At 43.8% G+C, this 16,742-nt stretch overlaps 1 protein-coding gene across 3 annotated transcripts in view; it reads right to left on the bottom strand.

Annotated features, from left to right (window-relative positions):
- LOC126483635 (carcinine transporter) overlaps positions 1–16,742 on the bottom strand; it is a 395,544-nt gene that overhangs the window by 216,466 nt on the left and 162,336 nt on the right. The window lies entirely within an intron of this gene.

Genomic DNA, 16,742 nt, shown 5'->3' with positions numbered 1-16,742 from the left:
GAACTAACTTCCTTGAAAAATTGTTTATTGGAGTGTTCGCCATGTTGTCGAATCAAGCAACTGTGGATTTTCAATGTGTCAATTCGTGTATCTATTTCTAGCAACAATAAAAGTATTCAATCGATTAAGTGGTAGGTTTCGGTTCTAAAAACCACACTGGTGACCCAGAACTTTTGTTTTTTCATGTGCTTCTGATACAACTCAGGGAATAAACAATGTGGCTGACCAACAATGCGAGTGTGCTTACAATTCCGCTGTCCTGTGTAAGTACAAGTGAATTCTCATGAACTGCTCCAGGACAACTACCATTTACGCCGCATCATATGTTTGCACCTCTTACAAATTATTATGCTTCACAGTCGCAGCTTACAACAGGCACTTGTGTTGTGACAATGCCACCCAACAGTGTTCGCGTGAAACAAGACATCGACGATGCATCACGTGCTGAGTATTGTGTGTTACCTACGTCGTACGGCACACAGGCCACGCAATACGACCAGATCGGCTGCTCGTTTGTTCTGACAGCACTGGCCGCCTCTGCTGCGCTTACTGCGACATACGCCGATCGTATTTTGGGCCGTTCCGTGTTTTCCACAGCACTGGCTGTTTCATCCGCGCCGGCAACACACCACGCGTCTTCCGTGCCAACCGTGTCGCGTCGCTTCGCACCTTCAGCTGCCACACCAGATGTTGCATCTCGCTCTGAGCTGGATACCAGTTTCCAAGCCCCCACCTTGTCTCCAGTCGCACAGCCATCAAAGCCCCGAAAACTGCCACCATTCAATCGTGACAATCCTGTCACTTGGTTTGTTCTAGTCGAGCTTGTGTTTGAATGTTATCTCGGATGTGTTTGAGCGTTATCTCGGACAACGCATGTTACTCCAGTCTGATTACTCATCTACGCAACGAGTTCAAGCTGGTGAGTGATATAATTAATTCACCACCACCTCCAACACGCTATATTGTGGCGAAGAAAATTATTGTGGAATGTTTAGCACGCACTACGGATGAGGCACTGCAGCAAATCATCCATGTCGAGCAAATTCCAGACAGATCGCCGTCTCAGCTGTGGTGCCTATTATGCGCAATGGTCGACCAGCAAACCCTGTCAGACACCACCCTGTGGGCCTTTTGGTCAGTTAAGTTACCATATGACATCGAAATGTAACTGCTCGCCCTCTCAATGGCACCTTTGGACCAGCACCTACAGATCACTGACAGCATGCATCAGCTATATTTTCATACACACCTCGCCCTGCAAGCCATATTCACACGGCGCCAACAGGTGGCACACCTGCAAGTGTCAGTGCCTCACCAGCACCGCCTAGGAGCAGCTGCGCGAACTCCAATGTATCGCGTGAATCAACGGCTTCCCCACCTGGGAAGCTGCACATGAAAACTACTAGCGCTGCCTGCCCCCACCACGGCTAGCACTCCCACTGCTGGCACCCTGCACAGCCCCGCAACGGAGGCGGGAACTCCTTGCCTGGCTTCCCCTCCCACTCATCAGCTGTGCTGGTTCCATGCAACACATGGCGATGCCGCCCGCAAATGCCGACCGCCGTGCGCAGAGGAAAACTACAGGTGCGAGCCACTTTATGCGCCTTGTCTCGCGCCGCCTCTTCAGGTCAGGGAATGCGCAAAACATTCTGCACACGACGACAGCTGTGCACCCGGCCGTCTGTACATTCTAGACGAATGCTCCAAATTCCATTTTCTCGTGGCTATAGGTGTGGACTCCAGTGTTCTGCCACAAACACTTGCTTCCTCGAGCTTGCTACCTACCAATTCCACGCTCCGCGCGGCGAATAATTCCAATATCAGCGTTCACGGAACAGTCGAGATTCAGCTTCACCTCGCACCCGACATGCTGTTCCCGTGGACGTTTCACATCGCAGATATCGATGAGCTGCTGCTCAGTATTGATTTCCTCTGACATTATGGACTTTCTCCAGACCTACAGTCTGCACCACTGGTGCACCACACTTCTGGCACATGCATCCTTGGCTCCTTTGCGCCACGTGCTACAACTCTGCCTCTTAGTTAAGATTTACTCATCAACACTTCTGCCAATTGCTCCAATGTGTCGGCTCAACTCGTCACCTCCATCGCCAAAGTCAACTGCCAACATCGTGAAATAGATGCTATTCGTAATGACAACAACAGACTATGACAACTGATTGCGGACACATCACGCGAGCTGCTGCGTGCACGCATCGTGATCGCCAACCTCTCATCTACGAACGCTCTCCTGTCATCTACGGTCACCCACACCGCCAACCTCACGCACATTTAGGTACCTGTCGCAGACTCTACTGATGAACTCCAGCTCGATTTATTCCCTCGCTCTCATGGCGAGCGACCTGCTCACGTCGAGCCGACACACAACCTCACCTCATCACAGGTCTCAGACACAGACCGAAGATCTCTTCCTGTGATGGCACTTCGCACAAAGGCGTCCACCGATCACACCCACACAGCTCCTGTTACGATGCCGACTACGCGGCTCCCACAGCCGCCACCACAGGTCAGTGACTCTTCAACTGTCAGGGCCGCAGGTGATTCCACATCCTCCCATCGCCTCCATGTCACCGGTGATTTCGAATGGCACGTGCCACAGACTAAGTACTACCGAAGGCCCGCCAGTTCATCACAAAGTCAGGCGCCTGTCGGCCCAAAAACGTCGCCAGGCAAAAGCTATCATACAGGACCTATTACACGCCAGTATTGTCCGACCGTCCTCCATCAACTGGTCTTCTCCAATTCACTTGGCTTCCAAGAAAGACAGTTCGTACCGCTTATGTGGAGATTACCGCAAATTAAATGCACGCACAATCATTGACAATTATCCGATTCCGCATATTCAGGACTTTGCACAACAACTACATGGTGCACGCGTTTTCAGCATTATTGACTGTAAAAAAGCATACCATCAGATCCCTATGCACACTGATGACATTCTAAAAATGGCTATTATCATCCCCTTTGGCCTCTACGAATACTGTACCATGCCGTACGGCCTCAAAAACACTGCGCAGACCTGGCAATGCTTCATTTACTCACTCCTTCTCCCACTGTCTTTTTGCTACGAATATCTCGATGACGTCCTTTTTTTCTCAGCGTCCGAAACAGAACATGAAGAACATTTGTCACGTGTGCTACAAATTCTCTCAGCGTTGCAATTAACGAGGGTAAAAACCAGCTCTGCCGCTCTCATGTGACGTTTCTGGGTCATGAGCTCACCCCCGATGGGATTCGGCCTACATCTTAGCGTGTCACCATTATTAACGAACTGCCACTTCCGGAAACATACCGTGACTTCCATCGTTTCTTAGGAATGGTGAACTTTTTCCACCGACACGTCCCACTTGCAGCTTCACTCCAGGCACAGATGCGTTGGCAGGCAAGATCACTTCTGGCACATGCAAAGTAGTTTGGTCCAGGATATGACACGCGCGTTTGACAATCTCAAGTCTGCCCTGACCAACGTGGTTACACTCGCGCACCCACTTGCCGACGCGTGCTTATTACTACGGACACAAGCGATGCCTGTATCGGTGCCATGCTTCAGCAACACGTCGGTGATACCTCTCAACCACTCTGATTCTTCTCTAAAATACTGTCTGCTTCTCAACGCAAATGGTCCACATTTGATAGAGAGTTACTGGCCGTTTACGAAGCTGGCAGGCACTTTTGCGAAGATATCGAAGGTCGCGAGGTCACTATTTTCACTGATCACCGTCCGCTCGCAGATGCTATTCGTAATCCTGCTACCGACCTCCCACTGCATAGGTTCTGACATATGGATCTCATATGTCAGTACACGAACTGTCATCCGCTACATAAGAGGTGCAGACAACGTCGTCGCAGACTATACGTTGCGCATAAATGACATTACTTCGCCGTTTGATATGGCTAATCTGGCGCGCCTTCAACAACAAGGTCCCAGCATACAGGACTTATTACAGGACACCAATTCATCCCTTACTTCAGAGAACAGCCACCTACCAGGATCTGACACCCCAGTCATATGTGACACTTCCACCGGTACACTGCGCAAGATCGTACCTCGCTCTGTCGAGCAGTTTTTTATACCCTCCACGACCTAGCCCACCCTGGCATTCGGGCTACAACATGCCTTGTAACCAAACGTTTTGTATGACCTAATGTCAAGCATGACAGCCATGACTGGGTCCATGCGTGCATACCCTGTCAGTGCAGTAAAGTCAGATGTCACACCCAGCCTCCACTCAGACAGTTCGATGTTCCTAAGGGTCGCTTCTGCCACATCCACCTCAACATCGTTGGTCCCCTTGGAGGCCCTTCCCTGGGTACTTTTAGGCGTGCAATCAGCCTTCAAAGAGGACTTGCAAGCATCTTTAGCAGAAGTGCTCTATGGCGAGCCCCTTGTTCTTCCTTGCGACTTCATCAAGGATTCACATCCCCTTTCATTGGACGAGTTCCCCAACTTGTTCGAGCGTGTTCACACAAGTATTTCACGCGTCCGTGTACCCCCTCTGCATGCACACATGGTTCCATGCATTTTCGTACACAAAGACTTGGCTCAATGTAATGCTCTGGGACGACACTGTGCGAGCCACTTTACAACCGCCCTACACAGGATCTTACAAGGTACTGTCACGCTTCCAAAACACATTCCAAATCTACATCAATGGACAACCACACACTGTGTCTGTGAACCATTTAAAGCTGGCATGGACCATCTCGGAAGCAGCATCTGTTATTCCATGTGACTTCACCATTCCAGTCGAGTGTACTCACCCGAGTGATAACAGTGTTCTAAGTGATGTGCCATGTGATGCCCACACTCTGAGCAAGTGTTCCGACTCAGGTCCTAGTGTCTCATGTGATATTTCTTCCCCTCAGCGTGACATGGCTATGCCCTCCCTTTAGATCGAGTGATTGTGTCTCACCCACACAGTCACCAGCAACTCACCTTTTGCCAGCTCCTCCATCGAGCATCTACGTCACAGTCGACGTCTCCATGTATACAGCTGACAATCTAGCAGACAGGTCCGTGAGGGTTCCCTTTTCATCTTCCATGCCCTGCTCTCTAAACGATTCACATCCCTTTGTTACACTGCTCAGGCATCTCTCCCTTCCTCCCGAAGCTGATGTCAAGAGCATTACATCGTTCATCGACACGGCCAGTACCCTCACTGTCACTATCCCCATGCGTCCCTCTTCCTCAACATCACTGTCTCCCTCTCCCCTCCCCACGTCCAGAACAGGTTGTCAGCCTCCTCTCTGGCATAGGGACTATACCTTTTCCTCGTCTATCTGTCCCCCCCCTCGCGAATCTGGATACCTCACCGATTACGCCGTGCTCCACACTACTGGCGGGGGGCTCTGTGGCGGTTATCGATCACAAGCAATCGACCGACTCATCTTTGAACTAACTTCCTTGAAAAATTGTTTATTGGAGTGTTCGTCATGTTGTCGAATCAAGCGACTGTGGATTTTCAATGTGCCACTTCGTGTATCTATTTCTAGCAACAATAAAAGTATTCAATCAATTAAGTGGTAGATTTCAGTTCTACAAACCCCTATATGACCCACTTACCACAAATGTCCTGGTGTACGGCAGGCTCAACAAATTGCAAAGAAATAGGGGTACTGTCTCCTCTTGCGTAACAACCAGCAACTGGGGCAAGACTGCCATTCCCACAGAAGCATATCCAAAGCTGCAGAAGGACAGCACTTTGTGGCTGCTATGATTCACATGGCAGGAACTGAGAGCTGTCCAATGCAGCCACCATCTTTATAGCTGATAACTACTTGGACTGTGGACAGCTCCCACTCTTACTACACTTAGCCGACTGACCAACTTGTTAATGTGATCACTAAAACCTGAATAGCCTCCAATGGGGACTCATCCTACTGGTGTGACTCATCAAGTTTTGCCACCAGCCAATCACAATATGTGCTGCAGCAGTCAACTCCTCAGACTCTACAATTTGTGCTACCTCACCTAATATTGGATCTGAATATGCTAACACTTTAGTCTGTGCTGCCATGTCTAGTGCCAGCCACAACATTGCACCACAAATCAATGTGTCTGCATAGGATGTGCCAAATGGATTACACTCAAAATGACATCTACCTGTAAGTTGGTTATCCACACCATGCATAGGCATCCACAGAAATTTATCCAAGAGGTGGCAAAATTCCAAAATCTCCATTTTCAAACAATGGAAACCTCCCCAGCACCACCAGCTTTATTGAACTGTGCAGATGGAAGTTATCCTCACCACACGTTATCTGCTCCAGAAATCATTCTGGCCTCAACCTACTGTAACTTACTGAACCTCATGCTCTCCGCCCATTTGTTTCTGCCCCTCTGTCCTGTCATGTCTTTCTAACTCATATCCCATTGCCCTCATTGTGCACTCACTGCTCTCTGCCAATGAACCCACTGAGCTTTCCCCTTCTCTGCTCTTCTCCTTTTACCTCTCTTTTTTCTCCCCTTCCTTCCCCCACAGCCTTCCGACACTGCACTAGGTAGCCTTGTCTGCCCTCTCTAGTCCCTGCACGCTCCACCAGGCAGCATCGTTTCTTCATCCTCCAGTCATACCCTGCTATCCCTCCCCCTTCACCACTCTACTATGAATTGTTTCTCCTGTTAAACATGTTTCAGTTTTGGCCTGGCTTGAGTGCCACAGATAGCTCGCTTGAGTGAATGTGTGCACATTCGCTTTTCTGATGGAGGCTTTGGCCAAAAGCTTAAGGTGTAACAGTCTTTTTGTAATTCCTGTCTGGAAATCAATGTGTCATCTTTATGGTGAGTAGCAATCAATCCTTCCATGAAAATTGCCAGTTTGATATATTACTTCAGTTTGAGATCGTGTTGCGCCACAAGAAATTAATCTGACACAAAGTACACAAAGCTTACACTATCTTAAACATTTGATAGTTATACAGTCAATATTTGTTTGAAGGTAGGTTACTGTTATAACTTAAAGGTAAGAGTATTTCATAAATATATTCAAAGTATGTTTTTTTTATATTATTAATATGAATATGGACATTGAAAACCTTCAAAATCAGCCATCAAATTAATCAGTAAAACCAATGCTTAACAGCCTAGGACTGAACCAGAATGATCCTCATCTCCCTGGTTTAGCATGTTATTCTGCAGCCATGGCAACCAGACTACAGAACTTTTCAGCCTATGGCCAGGATTGCACCCTGTATAGTTTAAGAATCACATATATAGTTTAAGAATGCCCAGACACCTTTCCAACCTTGATATTTCAACATTTATTCCTCTCTTTCATTGTAGAAACTGGTATTTCTTCTGCATTTGGGTCCACACCTACAGTGTAGATGACTGCGTTCTTCGTACTGTACTCTAGTTGGTCTACCATGTAAAACTAAAAGGAGTCTCAGCAAGCCTCGATGGGTCAAACACAGACCTAATGTTCAGATTGAGATGTGTTGCAGGCTAAGAGGCTAAACGCATCAAAGGCTTACAAAGAACTGACATGGCGGAAAAAAACCAAAGACTATGCTTAGTGTCCAAAGACGATGCTCGGAGTTCAGGGACAAACATATATTGTTGCTGGTGTGGACCTCATCAGTGCCACAAGGCTGTTCTTATGGAAATTGGGGAAACTTGTCTGGGAGATATAATTCATGATGTATACAGGGTGAAGGTCAGTATGCAATTCTTCATCCAGATTCATGACACAAGTTTATCTACTAAAATCAGATTGGAGCATTTTAAAAACACATCAGTGAAAATGAGGAGTTGGCAACACTGTCATTTCATGCAGCATATCTGAATGTACAGATAAACATGTATCACCCAACGTTACCATACCAGCCGGTGTAGCACAGTGAGTGGACTGCTCCAACATCAAACCCACATCCATCACGGAGATGTTTTTCAAATTATCGTCAGATTCCTTTTAAGTTCTTTAGATGCCCTTTCTCCAGTTCTTGTCATTTATAAGCAAGATGTCATATTGTCACCTGACAAATAGCCTATCAAATGACAGTTGGACCCATTTAACTGCATGCACATGACTACGAAACATGCAGTGCACAACCATAATTGGTCCTGCCAAGTTAATGTAGAGTGGTTTCCCAATGGACTAGACTAATGATGAATACTTCGTTTACATTTTTGGTACTGGGTGGGTCCGATAAACTAGCTGCTGCTGTTGTTACTGCTCTAGTGTATGCTGCATGGTACTCTCAAAGATACCATCCTGATAAGAATGTTTTTTGTTTGCTGGAGCAATGCTTTTGGGAAACCAGTAATCTTCATCCACAATAATGGACAGAGGTCATCCAAAGACTAGACATTCTCGACAAATGGAGGACATAATTCTTGAAAACATTCACCAGTCACCTCAGTAAAGTACTCGTGATACTGCAAGGCAGTTCCAGATATCTTAATGACTGGCTGTTGAAGAGTTGCACAATGAAGAACTGCACCCATATCAATACACGTTAAATCAACACCAGTAGTCAGACAACTGCATACAACAAGTACAGTCTTGTGAATGGCTTTTGCACCAGGTGGAAAATAACAAAAATTTTATAAATAATGTGATATGGACTTTTTTTAAAATATAGCTTCACTCATGAAGGTCTTTTCAACCTCCATGTCACCAGCAAGTGTGGCTTTCAGGGACGCTTTGGCATAAACCTGTAGGCTGGAATTGTGAGAGGAGTGTTCTTTGTTCCTTACCTATTGCTACGCAAATTGAATGCACCCCTGTATTGTATGATTCTTAGCAATACTTTACTTAATGCATTAAAATATGTTCAACTTGGTGTTCAGTGACAGTTATGGTTTTAGCATGGTGGTGCAACACTACAATTTGCAATGAATGTGCATAACTATTTAAATGAAGCATTTCCAGAAAAATGGAAGTCCAATGTTCTGGTCTCCAAGTTCCTCAGTCCTTAATCCACTAGAGATTTATTTGTGGGGACACTAAAAGGAACAAGTTTGTAGTACTCCACCAGTGGATGTACATGACCTAATAGCTTGCATGCATGTCACTTCAGCAATGGTGGATACTGATGAATTGCATAGGATGCATCAAACTATGATACAGTGAGTGGCAAACTGTTTGTGCAAGGTGGTCATTTTGAACATCTTCTCTAAAGTGAATGTTGCTTGTACTTGTATGTCTCGGCTCACTGGACAATAAGCTGGGACATCAAACCTACAGAACTGAATTACTGTGTATAGCATAATATGCAATCTAGTGTAGCCTACCTATTGTGTTTTTGTCCTTCACTGGATACAGATAATGTTATTGTATCCACTATTTTCTTTTGGTTTTGTTTGTGCATGGATGAAACAAAGTGATCATTTACATCTGTAAGAAGCTCATGTTATGTTTTAATGTTTAAATAAAGGCAACAGTAACAGAAAGGAATACACAAGTTACTGCACAGTGGAGGTATAAATTGGATAAAGTTTGGTGGTCTAATTAAAAAAAAAAAAAAAAAAAAAAAAAAAAAATGTTCGGCACAAACTTGACTTGAATATCGGTGACTCTGCATGTCCATTCCTTATGGCACTGCCTCGTCTCACCGACTAGTGGGACAGCTCCGACACAGCATAGAGTTCATGCTACCTGTTCTTGGCAGTTACAGCATTGCCAGAACCTCATTTTTTAAGTTACATTTCTATTAAACCCATTGATGGGACTAGGTTTTCCTGGATACACTTTTGTCTTGAACTGGGATGTGGAATCACATACCGACCACCAAGTACAGCATTTTTGTCCTTCATCCTGTATAAGCAGACTGAAGTGACAAATGAACATTTCTACCAATGCTAGGATGAGAACCCAAGTATCCTGCTCACTAGGCAGGTGCTCTAACCACTGCCCCATCCTAGCACAGTGGCTTTGCACAACTGCATGGGCTACTTGGTACAAACTTTCATTTGTCACTTCAGTCTGCATATATTCATCACAGATGTTTGAAACTTGAAAACAGTCTCTGGAACCATATATTAGGTTGGTGCATAAGTTCGTAGCCTTTTTCAGTAACTTTAATAAACACACAAGATTTTTTTTTTACTATTTGCAACTCTCTACCAACGCTGGGGCAACTTTTCAATTCTGCAACTGTAGAAATTACATCATTTTGAGGTGCAAACTCATCAAACCAAGTTCAGGGAACATTTTCATCTGGAAAGAAAGTTCATCGAAGGTTGTGCCATATACTAGGTTAGTGCATAAGTTCATAGCATTTTTCAGTAAGTTTGATAAACACAACAGAGACACACAACAGAGATTTTAGTCACCAATAATATATTCTCCTTGACTATTTACAACTATCTGTCAAAGTTGGAATAACTGTTTGGTTCCACGACAATAGAGATCACATGGTTTTGGGTGAAGAATTCATCAAGCCACGATCGGAGCACAGTTTCATCTGGAAAGGAAGCCCCTTGAAGGTTGTGCGACCAAGAGTGGAAAAGACGAAAATAAGAGGGCACAAGATCAGGTGAATATGTTGGGTGCAGAATGATTTCCAATCCAACTCCTGTAAAATGTATTCTGTCAGTCTAGCAGAAGGCGGGTGGGCATTATCATGGAGTAGCATCACTTCACACAGTCTTCTGGTCTTTGTTCGTGGATTGCCTCTGTAAGACAAATCAGTTGCTCAAAATAAATATCATCAGTGATTGTAACACCTCAAGGAAACAATCTGTACTACACCACACTGATGCTATTCAACCAGATTTATAACATTATGTCCTGTGGATGCACACAGGTCTTAGTACAGGGAATTGCTGCTTTGTTTGGATTCAAACACACCTTTCTTTTCCTTATATTAGCATAAAGAAAATTTCTCATCACTCGTAATGATTGTTGTTGTTGTTGTTGTGGTCTTCAGTCCTGAGACTGGTTTGATGCAGCTCTCCATGCTACTCTATCCTGTGCAAGCTGCTTCATCTCCCAGTAACTACTGCAACCTAAATCCTTCTGAATCTGCTTAGTGTATTCATCTCTTGGTCTCCCTCTATGATTTTTACCCTCCACGCTGCCCTCCAATACTAAATTGGTGATCCCTTGATACCTCAGAACATGTCCTACCAACCGATCCCTTCTACTAGTCAAGTTGTGCCACAAATTTCTCTTCTCCCCAATCCTATTCAATACCTCCTCATTAGTTATGTGATCTACCCATCAAATCTTCAGCATTCTTCTGTAGCACCACATTTTGATAGCTTCTATTCTCTTCTTGTCCAAACTGTTTATCGTCAATGTTTCACTTCCATACATGGCTATACTCCATACAAATACTTTCAGAAACGACTTCCTGACACTTAAATCTATACCCGATGTTAACAAATTTCTCTTCTTCAGAAACGCTTTCCTTGCCATTGTGTCTACATTTTATATCCTCTCTACTTCGACCATCATCAGTTATTTTACTCACCAAATAGCAAAACTCCTTTACTACTTTTAAGTGTGTCATTTCCTAATCTAATTCCCTCAGCATCACCCAATTTAATTCGACTACATTCGATTATCCTCGTTTTGCTTTTGTTGATGTTCATCTTATATCCTCCTTTCTAGACACTGTCCATTCCGTTCAACTGCTCTTCTGTGTCCTTTGCTGTCTCTGACAGAATTACGTCATTGGTGAACCTCAAAATGGTTCAAATGGCTCTGAGCACTATGGGACTCAACTGCTGAGGTCATTAGTCCCCTAGAACTTAGAACTAGTTAAACCTAACTAACCTAAGGACATCACAAACATCCATGCTCGAGGCAGGATTCGAACCTGCGACCGTAGCGGTCTTGCGGTTCCAGACTGCAGCGCCTTTAACCGCACGGCCACTTCGGCCGGCCAGGTGAACCTCAAAGTTTTTATTTCTTCTCCATGGATTTTAATACCTACTCCGAATTTTTCTTTTGTTTCCTTTACTGCTTGCTCAATATACAGATTGAATAACATCGAGGAGAGGCTACAACCCTGTCTCACACCCTTCCCAACCACTGCTTCCCTTTCATGTCCTTTGACTCTTATAACTGCCATCTGGTTTCTGTACAAGTTGTAAATAGCCTTTTCCTCCCTGTATTTTACTCCTGCCACCTTCAGAATTTGAAATAGAGTATTCCAATCAACATTGTCAAAAGCTTTCTCTAAGTCTACAAATGCTAGAAATGTAGGTTTGCCTTTCCTTAATCTAGCTTCTAAGATAAGTCGTAGGGTCAATATTGCCTCACGTATTCCTATATTTCTACGGAATCCAAACTGATCTTCTCCGAGGATGGCTTCTACTAGTTTTTCCATTTGTCTGTAAAGAATTCGTGTTAGTATTTTGCAGCCGTGACTTATTAAACTGATAGTTCGGTAATTTTCACATCTGTCAACACCTGCTTTCTTTGGGATGGGAATTATTATATTCTTCTTGAAGTCTGAGGGTATTTCGCCTGTCTCATATATCTTGCTCACCAGATGATAGAGTTTTGTCAGGACTGGCTCTCCCAAGGCTGTCAGTAGTTCTAATGGAATGTTGTCTACTCCCGGGGCCTTGTTTCGACTCAGGTCTCTCAGTGCTCTGTCAAACTCTTCACGCAGTATCATATCTCCCATTTCATCTTCATCTACATCCTCTTCCATTTCCATAATATTGTCCTCAAGTACATCGCCCTTGTATAGACCCTCTATATACTCCTTCCACCTTTCTGCTTTCCTTCTTTGCTTAGAACTGGGTTTCCATCTGAGCTCTTGATATTCATACAAGTGGTTCTCTTTTCTCCAAAGACCTCTTTAATTTTCCTGTAGGCAGTATCTATCTTATCCCTGGTGAGACAAGCCTCTACATCCTTACATTTGTCGTCTAGCCATCCCTGCTTAGCCATTTTGCACTTCCTGTCGATCTCATTTTTGAGATGTTTGTATTCCTTTTTGCCTGCTTCATTTACTGCATTTTTATATTTTCTCCTCTGATCAATGAAGTTCAATATTTCTTCTGTTACCCAAGGATTTCTACTAGCCCTCGTCTTTTTACCTACTTTATCGTCTGCTGCCTTCGCTACTTCATCCCTCAAAGCTACCCATTCTTCTTCTACTGTATTTCTTTCCCCCATTCCTGTCAATTGTTCCCTTATGCTCTCCTTGAAACTCTGTACAACCTCTGGTTCTTTCAGTTTATCCAGGTCCCATCTCCTTAAATTCCCACCTTTTTGCAGTTTCTTCAGTTTTAATCTACAGTTCATAACCAATATATTGTGGTCAGAGTCCACATCTGCCCCTGGAAACGTCTTACAATTTAAAACCTGGTTCCTAAATCTCTGTCTTACCATTATATAATCTATCTGAAACCTTCTAGTATCACCAGGGTTCTTCCATGTATACAACCTTCTTTCATGATTCTTGAACCAAGTGTTAGCGATGATTAAGTTATGCTCTGTGCAAAATTCTACCAGACGGCTTCCTCTTTCATTTCTTCCCCCCAATCCATATTCACCTACTACGTTTCCTTCTCTTCCTTTTCCTACTACCGAATTCCAGTCACCCATGACTATTAAATTTTCGTCTCCCTTCACTATCTGAATAATTTCTTTTATTTCATCATACATTTCTTCAATTTCTTCATCATCTGCAGAGCTAGTTGGCATATAAACTTGTACTACTATGGTAGGCGTGAGCTTCGTGTCTATCTCGTCCACAATAATGCGTTCACTATGCTGTTTGTAGTAGCTTACCCGCACTCCTATTTTTTTATTCATTATTAAACCTACTCCTGCATTCCCCCGTTTTGATTTTGTATTTATAACCCTGTATTCGCCTGACCAAAAGTCTTGTTCCTCCTGCCACCGAACTTCACTAATTCCCACTATATCTAACTTTAACCTATCCATTTCCCTTTTTAAATTTTCTAACCTACCTGTCCGATTAAGGGATCTGACATTCCACGCTCCGATCCATAGAACGCCAGTTTTCTTTCTCCTGATAATGATGTCCTCCTGAGTAGTCTCTGCCCGGAGATCCGAATGGGGGACTATTTTACCTCCGGAATATTTTATCCAAGAGGACACCATCATCATTTAACGATACAGTAAAGCTGCATGCCCTCGGGAAAAATTACGGCTGTAGTTTCCCCTTGCTTTCAGCCGTTCGCAGTACCAGCACAGCAAGGCCGTTTTGGTTAGTGTTACAAGGCCAGATCAGACAATCATCCAGACTGTTGCCCCTGCAACTACTAAAAAGGCTGCTGCCCCTCTTCAGGAACCACACATTTGTCTGGCCTCTCAACAGATACCCCTCCGTTGTGGTTGCACCTACGGTACGGCTATCTGTATCGCTGAGGCACGCAAGCCTCCCCACCAACGGCAAGGTCCATGGTTCATGGGGGTGGGGGGGGGGGGGGGTGGGAGGGGGGGGTGGGACCGGTAATGATACAGGACATGAATTGTTGGTGTTGTTCATGAGCCACTTGACGACAATCAGCAAAGTGCACGCATGGCCACCCATTCATTTTTTTATTGTAGCTTAGAGCATGTGGTACCCATACATTCAATTTTCGAACCTTGCCCATCACATGCAAATGACACAGAATTGTGAAATGATCACAGTTCACCACATCTGCCAGTTCTTGAGTACACTGATGTGAATCACTGTGGATTAATGTGTTCAAATGATCTTCCTCAAACCCTGAAGGTCTTCCTGGACGTGGAGAGTCACTAAGGTTGAAATGTTTATTTATTTATTTATTTATTTATTTATTTAACCTGGCAAGATTAGGGCCATCAGGCCCTCTCTTACATCTAACCAGGCATTCTACTTATTTTACATTCATATGTTTTAGTAGGCATCCTTAAGATGAGAAAATCATTTTCTTATCATGCTCTGTCCAATGACATTGTCCCAATGCATGGGGCAAATGTTTCTAACTGCCTCCACTGATGTCACCCCTCTATTGAACTCAAACAGAACAATATGTCAGAAATGTTCTGATTTCTCCACTTGGCACGCCATTTTCTAGCATCCATAGCTCCACTCACTATTTCCAAATGATAGAATGAAAATATGTAAACTCAAACAGCAAACACAAACTAAAAATAAAAAATCACAGTCAATAAATAAACCCACAGCAACTGGAATACCAACATGCAAAACAAAAATGCTACAAACTTATTTAACAATCTAACAGTATTATTTGAGATATACATATATGTTTGTATTGCGCTGCATGTTGGAACTATCCCTTTCTGTAGCTCATTAAGGGCTGTACAAAGAAGTGTTAGAGAACACATGGGCTACTCTATTTTGAAAATGTTCTGTAAAGTTTCACATCCCACAAGATTGCAAAACAAAGTCGATACTGATGCCACGACACAAAAAAATGTACAATTTCTTGTGAACAATCTGATAACCAACCACTAGTTTTTGTTACAGCCACAATGTTTCCCTTGCATTCAGATACGTTAAATCCATGGCTGAATAGAATAACAGGCAATCATTTCAAGCCATACATGAGAATTTTGAAATTAATAAAAAGTCTACTACAGATTGCAGGAGGGGTAAGTGTCCCCTCCTGCAGACACATATGACATCACATACTACTGATTAGATGTTTAAGATGGTGATTGAACTGTAAGTTGACAGCTACCACATGCATTTGCTGACAATAATAGTGTGTTTGTAATGTATACAACACTGCAAAAACTACTTTTCCAGGATCCACAATGGGCCACAATTGCTGTACCACCTTGTATAAACTACTACTACTTCTTGACAGCAACACAGTGTGCCTTACCTGGCAGTACAGGTTAATAAAGCACAAATAATTTTCCCACTTTTTTATGGTCTCATCAGGACCTGAAAATGGGGTGGCAGCAGTGACGAAGGAGGCTGCAGTACCAGTGCTTACATTATCAGTTTCCTGGTTAGCAAATGAATGAGCTCTTCGACTTGATCCTATTATTGTTGCAGCTGTTGTAATTGGTGTTGTTGCTTCAGTTCCTCCTCATGTACCTGCATTTGTTGTCTCCAACCTTCTAAAAACAGCAGACCCATGATGGCCACAATATCATGAACATGAAACAATATCATGAACATGAAAATGAACAATACAAGTGAGAGAAAGTTCTCATTACCAACTCTTCTTACAGAGAAAGATGACAGCATCCATAAAAAATGCTTGAGACAGACAAGAGCAGAATAGCATGATGCAAGGCACTCAAGATAAACACTCAGTGTCAACTTAAGCAGCAAGCAGAAAGTCCAAAAGTGTGGTCAGGGATAAATGGGACTGTAAGAGTGCAACAGCATGACAAATGCACAACACAAATGCAAGAGCACATGAACCAAGTAAACAAGAATCCCAATGTTAACATGTGACCGACTTCAGAGTTAGTGTGGTTACATCAGAAAAGTTATGATACCAAAGGCACTGCCCAATGAATGCAACACTCACAGCCTTTAAGGTGGAGTTGCATAACATTCCAACTGTTGACCAGAAACACTCCTCATGCAACATAGCAGGAGTCTGGCAGGAATAACAAAACAGTGAATTTGATTACCCAAACAGTCAGACTACTCCTCATAGTCAGTTTGAAAACAATGTGAAGAAGGCAATAATGGAAGTCAACTTGGTGCAAAAGATCGATTTTTCTCCCACTCTCCTTTGTTATGCAGGACATAGTTAGTTCAAAACCATGGAACGGAGAAAGACTCACACAGGAATGAAAACTGCACTCCATAATTGAGAGCTTTGTTTTGCCTCT

The sequence above is a fragment of the Schistocerca serialis genome, chromosome 6, assembly GCF_023864345.2.
Source record: "Schistocerca serialis cubense isolate TAMUIC-IGC-003099 chromosome 6, iqSchSeri2.2, whole genome shotgun sequence".
NCBI classification, from domain to species: domain Eukaryota; kingdom Metazoa; phylum Arthropoda; class Insecta; order Orthoptera; family Acrididae; genus Schistocerca; species Schistocerca serialis.
Note: the sequence above shows the minus strand (reverse complement) of the source record. Positions and strands in the feature narration are given on the sequence as shown.